The sequence below is a fragment of the Podarcis muralis genome, chromosome 6 (genome assembly GCF_964188315.1).
Source record: "Podarcis muralis chromosome 6, rPodMur119.hap1.1, whole genome shotgun sequence".
In the NCBI taxonomy this organism is placed as follows: Eukaryota; Metazoa; Chordata; class Lepidosauria; order Squamata; family Lacertidae; genus Podarcis; species Podarcis muralis.
The window spans coordinates 94,911,767-94,928,828 of record NC_135660.1 but is presented as its reverse complement, the minus strand read 5'-3'; the positions used below and the strand labels follow the sequence as shown (position 1 = coordinate 94,928,828).

Below are 17,062 nucleotides of genomic sequence, written 5' to 3'. Positions count from 1 at the left end.
TTCCGTGCACTGCTCTGGTTCACCAGAAGCAACTTAGTCCTGCTGGCCACATGACCCGGAAGCTGTACGCCAGCTCCCTTGGCCAGTCAAGCGAGATGAGCACCGCAACCCCAGAGTCGGCCACGACTGGACCTAATGGTCAGGGGTCCCTTTACCTTTACCTTTAAGTGTAAGATGACCTATATCTCCTTCATGCTGCATCTCTCAGTTCCTTCCTGTACTTTGTTCACAGAACCACCAACCCCCAGAAACAGCTTTTGGGGAGGGCAGAAGGGGCTTAATGGGTGGGTGATGCTGGCAAAAATCAGGAGCTTGGAGTGTTTGGAATCACTTTCTGCTAAAGCAAAGCCACTATTGGACACATTGAGTACTGTCAAAAAGCCCACCCTCCAGTTTCTTGAACTTTTATTCCCCCTGAGGCAGAGGCTTCCATTTTTCTGTCTCTTTCTCAAGGTAATTTATTTAGAATTTCTCATTAAAATAGATCACTTTAAAAACAACAACAGGCAGGCAGGTTATAGTCCTTCTTGTGCTTACACAAAGGCTCAGCTGAAAAGGTCATGGGGTTTAAAGGAACAGAAGCACCCAAGGAGGCTGCAGGGTACAGACCACTGGAGAGCTGATTTGTGGAATGAAGGGAAGGGTGAGGGATGGATAAATCTCTCTGTTTGGATTCCTCTCAATTGTTCATTTTTCCAGTCTTCAGGTAATTTCTCCACATTTCCACAACAGTATTTTTTTTTAAGTCCACTTGAACATTTATCATAATTTTAATGCACATTTTTCTCAGTAAGCACATTTTTGCAATTTCCCCCAATATAATGCATTTTTGTATCTTATGTTCACTATTATATGACTTTTTGTGGACCCTACACCCCATCCTCATATGAATATTGCACAAATTTCTTGGCTGGAAAACTACACTACTGCACACTGCACTATTGCACACTGCACATTTCTGAAAAGTGTTTTGGTTCTTTTGTTGTATGGAATGTGCAGTTTCCCCTTTAAATGTGAACTGATTTAATGTCCTGCCATCCCTAGAAAAGACATTGAAACATCTTTCAACCACCACAAAAGTAAGCTGTACCCATAAAACTCCTGAACCCAGGAATCTCACCAAAATATTCTCATTAACTGCTGGAGAGTGGCTAAATTAAAAAGTAAAAATAAGAAACAGCAGAATTTTTCACTGCAGGACTAGATATGACAATATGTTCCTGCTGAAGCACTTAGGGCATTCCACAATTTAAAATAGCTTAGAGCTTACAGTCTAAGAAACATGATATAAAAGGGAAAGGGAATGGTGAGGGAAGAGGAAAAATGCATATTGTTATATATGGAGGTCAATGGATAACAGGTGGCTTCTAGTGGAAAATTAGTGAATGCTTATTCCCAACCATGAATATAGGTATAGAAGACGGTTTTATTTGTAAGGGATAACTGGAGAACAGGAGAGGACTGCTTATTATCCCTTCTCTGCAGGCTCTCCTTTTTAACCCCTTTTAACGCATTTTCCACAGCCAAGATTAGAAACGAGTCCATAGAGGGGGTGGAAACAGTTGGAGTGGGAAGTGTTTGCATTATTGAACTGCGGACTTTGGCATAGTTATGCATTTCCGACTGTCTGTCTACTCTCCCTTACACATTCCTCCCCTTTCAACCATAGATTTGCTTTTGGGAATATCCAGGATTTCTTTGAATGTGTTCATTACCTCCTAATAAAAGAGTGTAAAACCTGGTTCTACAGAGTTAATTCATAGAATCATAGAGCTGGAAGAGGCCCAACGGGTTGTTTAGTCCAACTCCCTGCAATGCAGGTATCTCAGCTAAAAATTCATTGTTGGCTAATGTCTTTTTAATCAGCCTGTATCCCTGATCCAGTTTAAGTGTGTGCCAACCTAAAGGCTATACATAAAGGTAAAGGACCCCTGGATGGTTAAGTCCAGTCAAAGGCAACTATGGGAGGCAGGGCTTATCTCGCTTTTCAGGATGAGAGAGCCGGCATTTGTCCGCAGACAGCTTTCTGGGTCATGTGGCCAGCATGACTAAACCGCTTCTGGCGCAACGGGACACTGTGACGAGTGCCAGAGTGCATGGAAATGCCGTTTACCTTCCCACCACAGCAGTACCTGTTTATCTGCTTGCACTGGTGTGCTTTCAAACTGCTAGGTTGGCAGGAGGTGGGACAGAGCAACAGTCGCGGGGATTCAAACCGCCGACATTCTGATCGGCAACCCAAGAGGCTCAGTGGTTTAGACCACAGCGCCACACGCTCCCCACTATAAAGTAGAACTGTCCTCCACTATATGTCCAGCCCACCAAAGTTTTAATAAAGAACCAGGACCATTTTCTGCCTATTGTGTGTGGAGCACCTGTGAGGCAATGCCAGATGTACCATCCACTAGGTGCTCAAGGCCTTGTAGTGCCAGCACTATTGTCACACCAAAACAAGTGTAACACGCTGATTTACTGAGAGGAATAAAGGTTTCCTAGCATTGCATCTGCTGCTGGCTTGGCTGTGAAGTACTTCACAGACAACTTAATCTGGAAATTCCCCGTGTTGTTCAGCCAATAGCATGTCAATTTTGTGACATCCTAGAGTTTATTAAGCTGCATGATGAGGCTTTGCAGAATCTGGTCATATATAATTTCCCTAATATTTCAGTTTTTAAGTCCTTGGAATGAAAGAACCCAAAACCCGATTTCCCTAGAAGTATTCCTAATGCAAGGCCTGCTTTCTTGCCAGGAGACACTGAAATGCGGCAAATGTCCCAAATATTTGTAGTGTGTTGAAATATACATATATATATAGTGACTCTGGTTATAATAAAGCCGGTCTGTCCAAAAAGAAATGAAAGAAAAATCATATTCACTATCAAAGGGTTTCCACTTAACCTCAGATATAAATTATGAAATCCCAGAGAGATTTTTCAGATCAAAGCCACTCTGTGCTTTCATTATGTTGCCACTTTTGCAAGGGAAAGAAATTGCCAAAAGCCTTGTAAGGCCTTCCAAAAATATACGATATTTTAGAATAATTCCAGCTTCCCGCTCCACTTCCCCTTCTTGGTTTTTGTCTGGCGTCCAAACTGTCCTCTGATGCATTACACCCAACTACAGACGTTGTGTTTCCAATACAAATACTTGAAGGTGCGTTTAGAAAGCTTTCCACGCAAAGCCAGGACATTTCATTGGAACTCACTACCGGGAGACGAACGGCCTTTTCGGCTTAATTTTAAAAATGTACTTTCTTGCAATTACAAATGTGATAGTTTCCATATGCTTGAAAGAAACATGTGTTGCTGTTTAAAAGCACATTTACAGAAACCTAAGATGATCTAACAATTACAATGATAAAGAATGATGGGCTTGGTTAATGTCTTAGTCTGGAATCACCATGGACTTGTTGATGGGCCAGGATATACCAGTGGTGTGCACACACACACACACACACACACTACTTTATTCGGCATGGAATAAAGATTAGTTTAATCACATGCATAGCCATACAGAATCAGACAAATGATTCCTTCAGCACAGCATCCTGTCTGCAATGGCGATTCAGAACTTGGGTACTACCAAGGGGAGGCAGAAGGAATCTTGCATCAGATTCATTGAAAAATATTGCATGCTTGTATCGCCGCTGTTCATTATTCTCAGTAGCATCAAAAAGCACTTCCCCTCTGAGACCTTTGGTGAATATATGGGAAGCAGTCATCTGTTATAAGCACTGCCCCCATTCAGAAATGACTTGCATAAATGATGCTGTGATCTAGCCAACTATGTCTGGCTGAATAGTGTTACATATTTATTCTAAGGTTAACATCCACTACATAATACTTCATTGGCTAGAATCTCCAATACTAGCATCACACTGAGTCGGCTTCCTATTCTTTCAAAGATGCCATTATGTGGCCTAATCTGGCAAGATCCCACTAAGAGATCAACCCATTCACCTTGTGGTCCCTGATAGTTTGGTATTGCCAATGTGGCTAATCCAGGAAGAAGTTTTAGGGGAATTGTACTGAAGCAGCAAATAGCAACAGCAGTGGCAGTGAACACAACTACTGAATAAATATTCTCACCACTAGGATTAATTTTATAGCATAAATCCTTTCATGCAGCTCAACACAATTCTGAACTAAAACAAACTGCCTCTCCCTTGATCTGAGATATGTTATTTATAGCACAGATGAGGAACCCAGTCAGATATGGTTAGACTTCCATCATCCCTGACTATGCCAACTGGGGCTCACGTGAGCTGGAGTCCCACAACATCTGGAGAGCCACAAGTTCTCCATCCCCAATCACTTACGAGTTTCAAAATAAATTTCAGAGGACTTTGGAGTTCCTCTCATAATTATCAGAATTCACCCAATTAGAAACACAGTTCTTTCATTTTTATTCAGCAATGCAAAACAAAGAGTGTGTATAACAAATATTGTATGCTGTCATTCCAGAGAGATTGCATATAAGAGAAAAAGGTTCAAAACCTAGTCGTATCCCAAATATAGAAATCCAGGGGATTCACTTGGTGCCTTCGTTATACACCTTTAGGCGCCAAGTGAAAACATTTGGCCGATTGATTCTCCTGGGCATGGTCGGCCAATTGGTGCCAAAGAAGGGTAGAATTTTTTTTATGTACACTACAACAGCAGCAAGAATACTCATCGTAAAGTATTGGAAGTTGCAAGAACTACCCACCTTGGAAGAATGGCAGATGAAGGTGATAGACTATATGGGACTGGCAGAAATGACCGGCAGAATCCGAGACCAGGGAAGAGAGACAGCGGAAGAAGATTGGAAGAAATTTAAGGACTATCTCAAGAAACATTGTAAAATTAATGAATGTTAGAATGACGTTGGATTGGAGAATATGTGGTTTACAGTAAAAATGGTTAAATATAGAAATGAAAGGTTAAAAATTTAAAAGGAAAATAAGGGAGAGGATTTGCTGAATTAATAATTGGAAATTAGAATACAGAAAGGGAAGGTATGAGGAAGTCGGGGAAGTAAGTTATAAGAAAATAAGGTTTTGAAATTATACTTGTTTTTGTTTGTTTGTTTGTTTGTTTGTTTGTTTGTGTGTCTGATTTGTTGTGATATAAATTTGGAAAATTTCAATAAAAATTTTATTTAAAAAAAACATTTGGCCGATTGACATCCTTTAAATGTGTTTGTGGGGGGTGGGAGGTGGTTACTGGTTTGATTTGTTCTTGTTCTTGTTTTTATTATGTTTTTTTTTATCTTGAATTCTTATCTTCTGAGCTGCCCTGAGATCTACAGATGAAGGGCAGTATTCAAATCTAATTAATAATAGTAATAATAGCAACCACAGACTCATCATGTGTAAGGGAGTTCTCTCATTCATGATTTTGCACTTCAGATGACCATGTTGCTGCCTCTCCATTATATCTAGGAGCTTGTCCAGGTTGAGTGAGCTCAAAGAAATTGCGTGCTCCATTTAAACATAGCAAATGATTTCTCAATCTGTCCAGGTCCTGTTATTCGATGTAGGACACTAGCAAATATGAACAGTATTTGCTGTTGTTTTTTCAATCTGCACACGTGTAAATAATTACATTATTTTTTGAATTGTTTTTGATGTCTCCCTTCCATTGCAATTTATTGAAACTAATTACTTACCTAATAAAGTACATTAGGTTTTATCATAGAGGATAGGGAGACAAACAGCATAGGCTTTAGCAGAAGTCAAACCATAGCAGAATGGAGACGCAGACTGAGGTGAGAGAAGGACGAGATGGAAATTGCCATCTCCTAACATGCCTACCTGAGAGCAGCTTTGAAACTGTTATCAGTGTGAGAGACAGAAAGTAGGGGCATCTTCTTCCACACCTATCTCTGCTCCACAAGCTCCCCCCCCCCCAAAAAAAAAAAAGAGACCACTATGTTTGTTCTTGCTTGGAAAGGAGATTTAATTGACTATTATTGAGAGTTTACACATTTTCGAGGCAGAAAATGCAAACAGGTTGTCTTTGCCTCTTCTCCTTCTCCTTCTCCTTCTCCTCCTCCTCCTCCTCCTCCTCCTCCTCTTCTCCTTCTCCTTCTCCCTCTTCTCCTTCTCCTTCTCCTTCTCCTCCTCTTCTTCTTCTCCTTCTCCTTCTCCTCCTCTTCTTCCTCTCCTTCTCCTTCTCCTCCTTCTCCTCCTCCTCCTCCTCCTCTTCTTCTTCTCCTCCTCCTCCTCTCCTCCTCCTTCTCCTTCTCCTTCTCCTTCTCCTCTCCTTCTCCTCCTCTTCTCCTTCTCCTCCTCTTCTCCTTCTCCTTCTCCTTCTCCTCCCCTTCTCCTTCTCCTCCTCCTCCTCCTCCTCCTCTTCTTCTTCTCCTCCTCCTACTCGGTGGCAACATGAATCAGTGTCTCTGTAAAAATGTTATGACAGCAAACCTTTTTAACAGGATTCTGTTTTTTTCCTTTTGGAGGGGGGTTGTCTGTAAAACTTGGATCTGGATTTCAAATACTTCGATGTTTATGGAGTGTTGAAGCCAGTTCATCCAGCCAACTTAGAATGAGGATTTGCTGGCGAGAATATTTCAGTTTGGGTTAACATTCCAGGACACGAGGGTCTAGAGCAGGGTTAGTTCAGGTCAGGAGCTGACCTGTTGACAAGTTGTAAATCCTTTGACTGCTTCCCTTGATAAGAAAAATGCCTACAACATACAGTCTTTTTGCTTATCATTAACTGAATAAAATGAGGTACATCAGCTGTTTCTGGGTTATCCCATTGGTATGACATACAATAAAAGGGATGCTTCAACTAAACCCATGTTCCATCTTTAAATCTATGCATAATGCTCATTGTTAATATATGAATCAGAATCAAAAAGGTCAAAGTACCTGAAATAATGTCAAAGAGTATTTTAAAAGTTCAAAGGTATTAAAAAATCTTGGAAGATGTTTCTTTCTTTTAAATCTTCACCTGGCACAAAAAAAGAGATACGGTAAACCTTTCTCCTGGGCCATGTCCAGAAAGTGGTGTTGGGGGATGAGTGTTCAGATTCCTGGGCTCTCACCTGCGAGGTGCCTCAGGGTTCCGTCCTCTCCCCCATGCTTTTCAACATCTACTATATGAAGCAGCTGGGAGAGATCATCAGGGGGTTTGGGCTGGATGTTCATCAGTATGCAGATGATACCCAGCTCTACCTCTCCTTCAAATTGGAACCAGTGAAGGCAGTGAAGGTCCTGTGTGAGTGTCTGGAGGCAGTTGGAGGATGGATGGCTGCTAACAGGCTGAGGTTGAATCCTGACAAGACATAAGTACTGTTTTTGGGGAAAAGGGGGTAGGCAGGTGTGGGGTAACTGTGCACCTGAAGGACCAGGTGCACATCCTGGGAGTCATTTTGGATTCAGGTCAACTCTGAGTCCACAACAGCTCTATCTGGTACACAGGCTGAGACCCTACATCCCGGCAGGCTGCCTCGCCAGAGCCGTGCATGCTCTGGTTATCTCCCGCTTGGACTACTACAATTCACTCTACCTTTGAAGGTGATCTGGAAACTACTCTACCTTTGAAGGTGATCTGGAAACTACAACTAATCCAGAATGTGGCAGCTAGACTGATGACCAGGAGTGGCAGCTGGGACCATAGAAAACCAGTCCTAAATTATCTCTATTGGTTCCCAATGCATTTCCGAGCACAATTCAAAGTGTTGGTCTGATCTTTAAAACCCTAAATGGCCTCGGCCCAGTATACCTGAAGGAGCATCTCCACCCCCATCGCTCAGCTCAGACACTGAGGTCCTCCTCTGAGGGTTTTCTGCCAGTTCCCTCACTGCAAGAAGCGAAGTTACAGGGAACAAGGCAGAGGGCCTTCTCAGTAGTGGCACCCGCCCTCTGGAACACGCTCCCTTCAGATGTCAAAGAGATAAAGAACTACATAACTTTTAGAAGACATCTGAAGGCAGCCCTGTATCGAGAAGTTTTTAATGTTTGCTGTTTTATATATTCTGTAAGACGCCCAGAGTGACTGGGAATGATGATGATGATGATAATAATAATAATAATAATAATAATAATAATAATAATAATAATAATAGGATACATAGGTTTGCAGCCTAAAGTATGTGTCAGACAAGCCTATCTTGGCAGACCATTGCATCAAGGGGGGGGTCATTGCATGGGCCTAGCCAAGGGGGCAGGGGGTAACTGCCTCCCCCTAAATCAAGTAAATCAATAAAAATACTTACCTGCCCCCTGACATAAAGCCTGCACCCCAGAACATATATCCTGGCTACACCCACTGCAAAAAGGCTCTTTCCCTCATAGTCACTCAAAGTTTCACCCTCAAATAAGTACATCTGCACAGCATTGCTTCCTTACTTGAGCAGAACTGATTGCTGGATGACAGATTTGTCCTGAAAACTTATCAGTAGCGTCTTTGCACTGCTGACTTTGACCTGAGCATTACTGAAAAGGTAAACCGGTGCCAATTTAGACTGCAGGTGAGGGTTCACATAACTAACAGTTCCTCCATACAAAAGAATGGATAAACGCTAGCTTAAAAGTCTTTCTTCCTGACATCTCATTTTCAAATGTGTTTCTTTTAACTATTACTACTCCTACGATTGAGAATTCAAGTCTCCACCTGCAGCCTGGAGAGGTACTGCCCTGTCTCATGCCTTATGGGCTTTTGAGGTGATGTAGGTCAGTATTTCTATTTAATTTGCTTGTGCTGCAAGGCTCAACAGGACTTTCAGAGGATCATTCAGAGCGTCCTGGCTTAAATTTCCGTAAACAAGCTGCCCATTTAAAAAAGAATGAGTATGTAGTCACTTAGCCAGTCTTAATCCTTTTAAATTACAATAATTTTTCGCAGGAAAATACCATAAACAATTGTTTAAAGCTTAACTTGGTGGGCTTGCTGGAAGTAGGTATTCTCTGCTTTTTCTCCCTGAAGCAGAGATCCCGACTCTGCCTTCTACTAAGGATCAATACTTCAAAGGGCTCTGATGGGATTCTTGCAGGTCCTTTCATGCGTGGTATTACAATTTGCATCTATGTTATGTCAAAGAATAAATGTGCATTTGAAACTTGTGTAAACATCAGGCCCCATAGGAATTCCGAAGTGCTTCATTGTCGGCAAAACAGTGTATAAAGATTGTTTACTTGTGATGTCAAAATGGGCCTTTGGGCTTTGATCCAGCCCATCAGAGTGATGTTTTTGTTAGGAATGGAAGAAGAGATAGTGGTGATTTAAACATCTAAGGATTTTTTCAATTAGTGTAATACCAGTTGGGCCATGATGATTCATGCATTGATTCCCCAGCTGGGAATCACAGGTGATCTGATTGTCTTGTGTTAAAAGACAAAGCTCTTCTTCTCAGCGTCCCTGACTTCTCAGATCACGATTTGGGAGCTTGCTTAAATATTTATTTCTACAGGAGTTGGGTATGCTACTGGTATACATTCACCATAGCCATAAACTTTCCAATTCCTCTCAGCCTCCTGGATGTGGCCTGTAATATGCATCTCTTCTGATGAAGGGACCCCCCCATCCCCTTTTGCGCATGGATCCCGCCCTCAAATAGTTTCCCTCACCTCTCCTCAGGCTTACACCCAGCCATAGTCTTGCTCCAGCCAAACCCCTGATCAATATTAAACTATGCACATAAGTGAATGGTTTAAATGCCCTCTGATACGATGGCTCCTCAGGCACATTTGTATAGGATTACCCCCACATACAGTGTACTACAATGAAACCTGGTATTTGCTGGTAGAGGAAGCAACGAGGTACAGAATTGTCATTACAGAGGTAATGTGGCAACAAGCCAGAGTTAGAAAACTTAAACATGAGAAGGAGAAGGAGAAGGAGAAGGAGAAGGAGAAGGAGAAGGAGAAGGAAGGAAGGAAGGAAGGAAGGAAGGAAGGAAGGAAGGAAGGAAGGAAGGAAGGAAGGAGTCAAGTATTAAATCAGAGGTCAGCAAACTTTTTCAGCAGGGGGCCAGTCCACTGTCCCTCAGACCATCTGCGGGGCTGGACTATATTTTGGAAGAAAAAAAAATGAACGAATTCCTATGCCCCACAAATAACCCAGAGATGCATTTTAAATACAACCACACATTCTACTCATGTAAAAACACGCTGACCATCTGTGGGCCAGATTTAGAAGGCGATTGGGCCGGATCCGGCCCCCGGGCCTTAGTTTGCCTCCCCATGTATTAAATCAACAGAGCAGGTGTTGTTCACCTCCCAACCTTCCTGACCATTAGCCACGTTAGCTGGAGCAGATGAGAGTTGGAGTCCAAAAACATCTGCAGGGCCTTGGCTTCTCCATCCCTGCTATAAGACCAGGATAGACCAAGCAAGATGGAGCGGCATGCAAATGATGTAGGAAGGTACTGAGGAACAGGAAGATCTCCAGATTTGACAATAGGAGGGCAATAAGCACCAGATAGGGGTGAGAAGAGATGAACCAGGTTATAAAATGCATTTATCTTGCATTAGCTTGGGACATGGGTGGCGCTGTGGGTTAAACCACAGAGCCTAGGACTTGTCAATCAGAAGGTCGGCGGTTCAAATCCCCGCAACGGGGTGAGCTCCCATTGCTCGGTCCCTGCTCCTGCCAACCTAGCAATTCGAAAGCACATCAGAGTGCAAGTAGATAAATAGGTACCGCTCTGGTGGGAAGGTAAATGGCGTTTCCGTGCACTGCTCTGGTTTGCCAGAAGCGGCTTAGTCATGCTGGCCACATGACCTGGAAACTGTACGCTGCCTCCCTCGGCCAATAAAGCGAGATGAGTGCCGCAACCCCAGAGTCGGTCACGACTGGACCTAATGGTCAGGCGTCCATTTACCTGTACCTAGCTTGCATGAAGCAGTATATGAACTGCTTAGGGAGTTAGGAGGCAAGAAAGGAAACAGAATAGTAGAGGGGAAAGAGAATAGAGCACACATATTACCTCTTCCAAAGTGAAGTGGGGTAGGAGGGGGTCTGCTGGGAGCCAGGAATTGACTTGTGATGGCTGAACACACTACAGCTTGTGACCTATAAGTTTCCCAAGTCTTAAGGATTCTGAACTGGTGGTGACCGACCAGGGCGCAGCTTGCAGTGGAGACTGATGCCTGATGGGACCGATAGGGGAGAAAGCAGGGAGGCCAACAATAGGTGCAGCCAAAGCAGAGGGCTAGTGGAACTAGAGCCAATAATAAATAGGTAAATGGTAAATGATAAATTGACCCCTGACCATTAGGTCCAGTCGTGGCCGACTCTGGGGTTGCGACGCTCATCTCGCTTTATTGGCCGAGGGAGCCAGCGTACACAGTGGCGTAGCGTGGGTTGTCAGCACCCGGGGCAAGGCAAGTAATTTGCGCCCCCTAACCTGTGGATTTGTGCCCCCTAACCCGTGGATTTGCACCCCCTAACCCTAACCCCCAGATGTTGCGCCCAGTGCGGCCGGCCCCCCCTGCACCCCCCACGCTACGCCACTGTGCGTACAGCTTCTGGGTCATGTGGCCAGCATGACTAAGCCGCTTCTGGAGAACCAGAGCAGCGCACGGAAACGCCGTTTACCTTCCTGCCGGAGCGGTACCTATTTATCTACTTGCACTTTGACGTGCTTTCAAACTGCTAGGTTGTCAGGAGCAGGGACCGAGCAACGGGAGCTCACCTGTCGCGGGGATTCGAACCGACGATCTTCTGATCAGCAAGTCCTAGGCTCTGTGGTTTAACTCACAGCACCACCCACGTCCTTTAATAGGTAGAGCAAACTAATTCAGGTTTTCTTCTCATTCTCCTTCCTGCTGTGTTCTAGAAAGGCATCAGAGAGACCAAGGAGGAGACGGAGGCTTTCTGTGACATCCCCACTTGGTAACAGGGTAAGGTAGGTGGGAGCCCAACTCACCCAATGCTATTTTTCTAGGAAAACTCACCATGGACAGCTCCCTTGTTCTCTTATAAGGGCAATGGTGCCCACCTGAGAGGTTCCAGAACTGAGTTTCAGTGAGTTCCGGCTGGGAAAAAGCCCTTCATTCACCCTATTGGACAAGTCTCAATTAAAAAACTGGCCTAGTGTGCCGCAGCAGTGAAAAACACAAAAATCCACATTAAGAGACTATTATTATGGTATGGGATTGCCCACTTTCCCAACACATAAAATGAAGTTTGAAATGGAGCTTATTGTGAGATATTCATGAAAATCTACTCAGATGCTCTCTTTAAAAAAAAAAAAATATTTCTTAATAAATGATACAGAAAATAAAAATAAAATATACAAACAAATACTGATACAAAAAAGGAAAACATAATATACCCCCTACACTACGTAGACCCTACATATCCCAAGACTTCCCTCCACCGTGACTAGACTTCCTTTGGTTCAAATTTGAATATTGTCATTGCATTCTTTGGACAATGCATCTCTTATAACTCTTTCTAATTATTGTTCTCACTTATACTTTACATACTTAATCCATGCATATCAATATATTCTTTTTAGAGTAGTGTTTTTCCATATACTCCTCGAAACATTGCCATTCTAATCTTAATTTTTGATTTGCCTGAAGCCTTTATGGCTGCTGTTAACTTTGCTAATTTTATAAATTCGCTTAATTTACATATCCAATCATCTTTCGTGGGTATCGTCTCACCTTTCCATTTACTAGCGAGGACTATTCTGGCGGCTGCTGTGGCGTATATAAAAAAAATTGTTTTCTTTTCCTATGGGATGTCCTTCCCTAATAAACCTAATCTGCTTTCTTTTCTTCTCAGATGCTGCTACAGTTAACGAGCCCTTGTTGGATTTCATTTGAAATGACTGGATGGGTGGCAGGGAAACCTGAAGCAGATGCTGTTTTGAAACTGGTAAGGTAAACGGAAAACGCTGGCTAACTCTACATAATTTCCACCACCTTGGCACTTGAGGTTTTTCACACTCAAAAGGGCTTTAGTGCTTAATTTATGCTGCTATTAATTGTGTGAGGTCTGATAACGAGCCAAAATGTGGTGTGGATACAGGCTGTTGCAATGAGGGGGCATTTCAACAGTGTTTGGGTCCCAACAAAGATTGCCTCTCAGTGTGGATTTGTGCAAAGATTGTTGGCCAAAGTATATATTTGTGTAGGACTGATACTGGGAAAACAAGGAAGCTCCTTTCTGGAAATGTTTTAATTTCTGCATATGTTTGGCATCGATTACTTCTTACCTTCTTCATCCCCTTGGACTTATCAGAGCAAAGCATCTAGGAACTTACCATGAAAACAACTCAAACATATTTTAATCCTCAAATGTGCAAATTTTGGAAGAAACATGTGTCAATAACTTTCAGATTATGCTCAGTAAGCATCTTTTTTATGAGTGATTGCTTTAAGGTGGGAGGTTTCATTTGAGCACAAAAAGGCAAAATACAGGCAGAAGAATCCATTGAATACAGTGCCATTTTGAGGGGAATTAAGCCTAATTCACATGTTCTGATCGCAGCATAGTTTTGTTTTGTTTTAAATAATTTTTATTTAGATTTTAGTGTAGTTACTTCCCCCAAATTGCCTCCTGATGGAAGGATGGGTGGTTTGGGGTGGTATAACTTTTCCATGTGGATCCACCAGATTGCATGGGAAAAAACCCAGACTTCCATGAGAAGAAGCATAAATCCTTTAGAGCATGTCTTACTCTATCATCACTCAAATACAAATGAGGGCTTATGGGATGGAGGGGGGGGGGGCCTAATTGATTTTTATTCCAGCTGGCTGCTTGGGTTAGAGAAGTCATAGTCAAGAGTCAAAGAAAACATTTCCATTGGAGGTTGTGTGTTGTTGTTGTTGTTTTAAACTTCTTTAAAAGTTTTTAACTCCTTGGATGACGACAAGCTGACATATTTGGCACTCTTCAAAATTGTCAGAGACTCATATATTTCCAGGACAGTATTGCCAAGGAACAGAATTAATGAAAGTATAACTATTGGTTACATACCAAATTGCAATGAAAAGGTTTTGATCTTGGCCGAGGTTGCAACCATCTCAACAATCTGTAGGACCCCAGTGTGCCCATAATTACAGCAGCAGCAACACACAAAAGCCTACAAGCCCCTAATCATGGGAACCTAATCTGTAATTAATCTGGGAGAGCTATATTTATGAATATTTGACTAACGAATCTGGTTTTCCTGGATTAACTACTTTCACCTGTCAAGGGAAAGTCCCTTAGCACATTTTGAGCTCAAATTTCTACATATATTCATGGGCAGGGTGGGTTTTTAATTCCAGAATGAAACAAGAAATGGCAGGTACAATCTAACATCTTCTTTCCTTTGATTTCCTGTGTGGTGAGTGTGGTGAGTGAGTTGCTACTCATTTTTCCTCAGGGCAAGTATACCATGGAAAGACTGTAGACCCTTCACATGTGACCACATGACAGTATTTTTCCAGGATTTCAGGAAAAATACTGCCAGTCAATAGAAGCAATACTGCACAAGATGGACCCCTGGTCTGCTTAAGTATAGGGCAGTTTCCTACGCTCCTAAGAGCCAAAGGAGTAGAAGGCTGCATTAGAGAACAGCCTTTGCCCACATTGTCTGTGCATTAGCATCAATATTTGAGCCTTTTGTGGATCCTGGAAGGACGGGGTCCATTTTGATCAGCTTTCAGGCCTGAGTTTTGAACAGAAATTGCTTTGGTTGCCCTGTGTGGTGTAGTGGTTAAGAGCAGTGGACTTGTAATCTGGTGAACTAGGTTTGATTCCCCACTCCTCCACATGCAGCTGCTGGGTGACCTTGGGCCAGTCACACTTAGAATCATAGACTCATAGAATAATAGAGTTGGAATAGACCACAAGGGCCATCGAGTCCAACCCCCTGCCAAGCAGGAAACACCATCAGAGCACTCCTGACATATGGTTGTCAAGCCTCTGCTTAAAGACCTCCAAAGAAGGAGACTCCACCACACTCCTTGGCAGCAAATTCCACTGTCAAACAGCTCTTACTGTCAGGAAGTTCTTCCTAATGTTTAGGTGGAATCTTCTTTCTTGTAGTTTGGATCCATTGCTCCGTGTCCGCTTCTCTGGAGCAGCAGAAAACAACCTTTCTCCCTCCTCTATGTGACATCCTTTTATATATTTGAACATGGCTATCATATCACCCCTTAACCTTCTCTTCTCCAGGCTAAACATGCCCAGCTCCCTTAGCCGTTCCTCATAAGGCATCGTTTCCAGGCCTTTGACCATTTTGGTTGCCCTCCTCTGGACACGTTCCAGTTTGTCAGTGTCCTTCTTAAACTGTGGTGCCCAGAACTGGACACAGTACTCCAGGTGAGGTCTGACCAGAGCAGAATACAGTGGCACTATTACTTCCCTTGATCTAGATGCTATACTCCTATTGATGCAGCCCAGAATTGCATTGGCTTTTTTTCTCTGAAGTCTCTCAGCCTCACTCACCTCACAGAGTGTTTGTTGTGGGGGAGGAAGGGAAAAGGAGATTGTGAGCCACTTTGAGACTCCTTAAAGGTAAAGGGTAAAGGGACCCCTGACCATTAGGTCCAGTCATGACCAACTCTGGGGTTGCGGCGCTCATCTCACTTTATTGGCCGAGGGAGCCGGCGTACAGCTTCCGGGACATGTGGCCAGCATGACTAAACCACTTCTGGCGAACCAGAGCAGCGCACGGAAACGCCGTTTACCTTACCGCCGGAGCAGTACCTATTTATCTACTTGCACTTTGATGTGCTTTCGAACTGGTAGGTTGGCAGGAGCAGGGACCAAGCAACGGGAGCTCACCCCATCGCAGGGATTTGAACCGCTGACCTTCTGATCGGCAAGTCCTAGGCTCTGTGGTTTAACCCACAGCGCCATAAAGTGAGTTATCAAATCCAAACTCTTCTCCTTCTGTGTTGTGGGAGGGGGAGGGGGGTCACAACCCTGTTGGTTCTTTTGCACCTCTCAGTGGCTTCCATGGAACCTCCTAGAGACACTGCACTGGGTGACAATGGTTTGACTCCAACTTGGATGGGCGATTCCAGAAGGTGCTGCTGGATGGGAACTGCTCTATCCCTTCGCAGTTAAGCCATGGGCTACACAGGGCTCTGTTTCTCCATGCTGTTCCCCATCTCTACGAAACTGCTGGGAGAAATCACCCTGAGATGTGGACTCAGGTGACATCCATATGCTGGTGACACACAGCTCCACCTCATACATTAATCGAATCCATGTGACACAGCAGGTGTTCTGAATCTGTGTCAAGGCATGGAATGAATTTAGGCACAATCCAGATAAAACAGGAGGTGGTTTGTCTATCCAGCAGAGTGGTGTTCATCTGTTCTGGAGAGGGTTGCACTCCCGCTAAAGGATAAGCGTAATCGTTTGGTGGTACTCTTCAATGCACGTTGCCATTGGAGGCACAAGCTGGTTCAAGGGCCTTTTCACTAGGGCTGGAAGCATCAGCCAATTTTCCAGTCTGGGCCAGTGTTGCATGTATTCAACTGTAAGTCTGTTCTGTCTCATTTTCTGAGCATTAAACACACACACGATTGCTTTTAAATTGCACATCCCCTGAAATTTTGTGTTTTGGGTGCATTTTATCATTTAAATATTCATCTTTGCATGCTTTTCTGTGTCCTCCCCAGAAAATTTTCTTCGCATTTTGTAAAAAAAAAAAAAAATCATATAATTTAGAGAAGTATGCAGTCCACTTATTGCCTGTGTTCTGACCTCTAGCTTGAACTTCTCACTCTCAAGAGGGTATCATTCAGGCATAGGCAAACTGCCCTCCAGATGTTTTGGGACTACAACTCCCATCATCCCTAGCTAACAGGACCAGAGGTCAGGGATGATGGGAATTGTAGTCCCAAAACATCTGGAGGGCCGAGTTTGCCTATGCCTGGTCTCATTGATTGACTGAGCAGCTTACTGTAAGAAGAGAGACTCATTCATTAACAGAACTATCAGCTCCTTCTCCTTTTCAACATCTCCGTTACCTATTGGACAAGATTATTATTTTTCCACCTGGCAAAATTTATTTTCATTACATTTACATTATTCATATTACATTATCCAATTCTATGCATTATGAAATAAATATACAATGATCCTTAACAGGAATGATCAACAAAGAGATTGTGAGT

The 17,062-nt window shown here is 43.2% G+C and overlaps 1 long non-coding RNA gene across 1 annotated transcript in view; it reads right to left on the bottom strand.

Moving 5' to 3' along the window:
* Positions 1-11,431, bottom strand: part of LOC144328074 (uncharacterized) — a 363,019-nt gene extending 351,588 nt beyond the window's left edge. The window contains exon 1 of the long non-coding RNA XR_013393322.1: positions 11,279-11,431. This is a non-coding gene — a long non-coding RNA (uncharacterized LOC144328074). The remainder of the gene's footprint in view (positions 1-11,278) is intronic.
* Between the last annotated feature and the right edge of the window lie 5,631 nt (positions 11,432-17,062).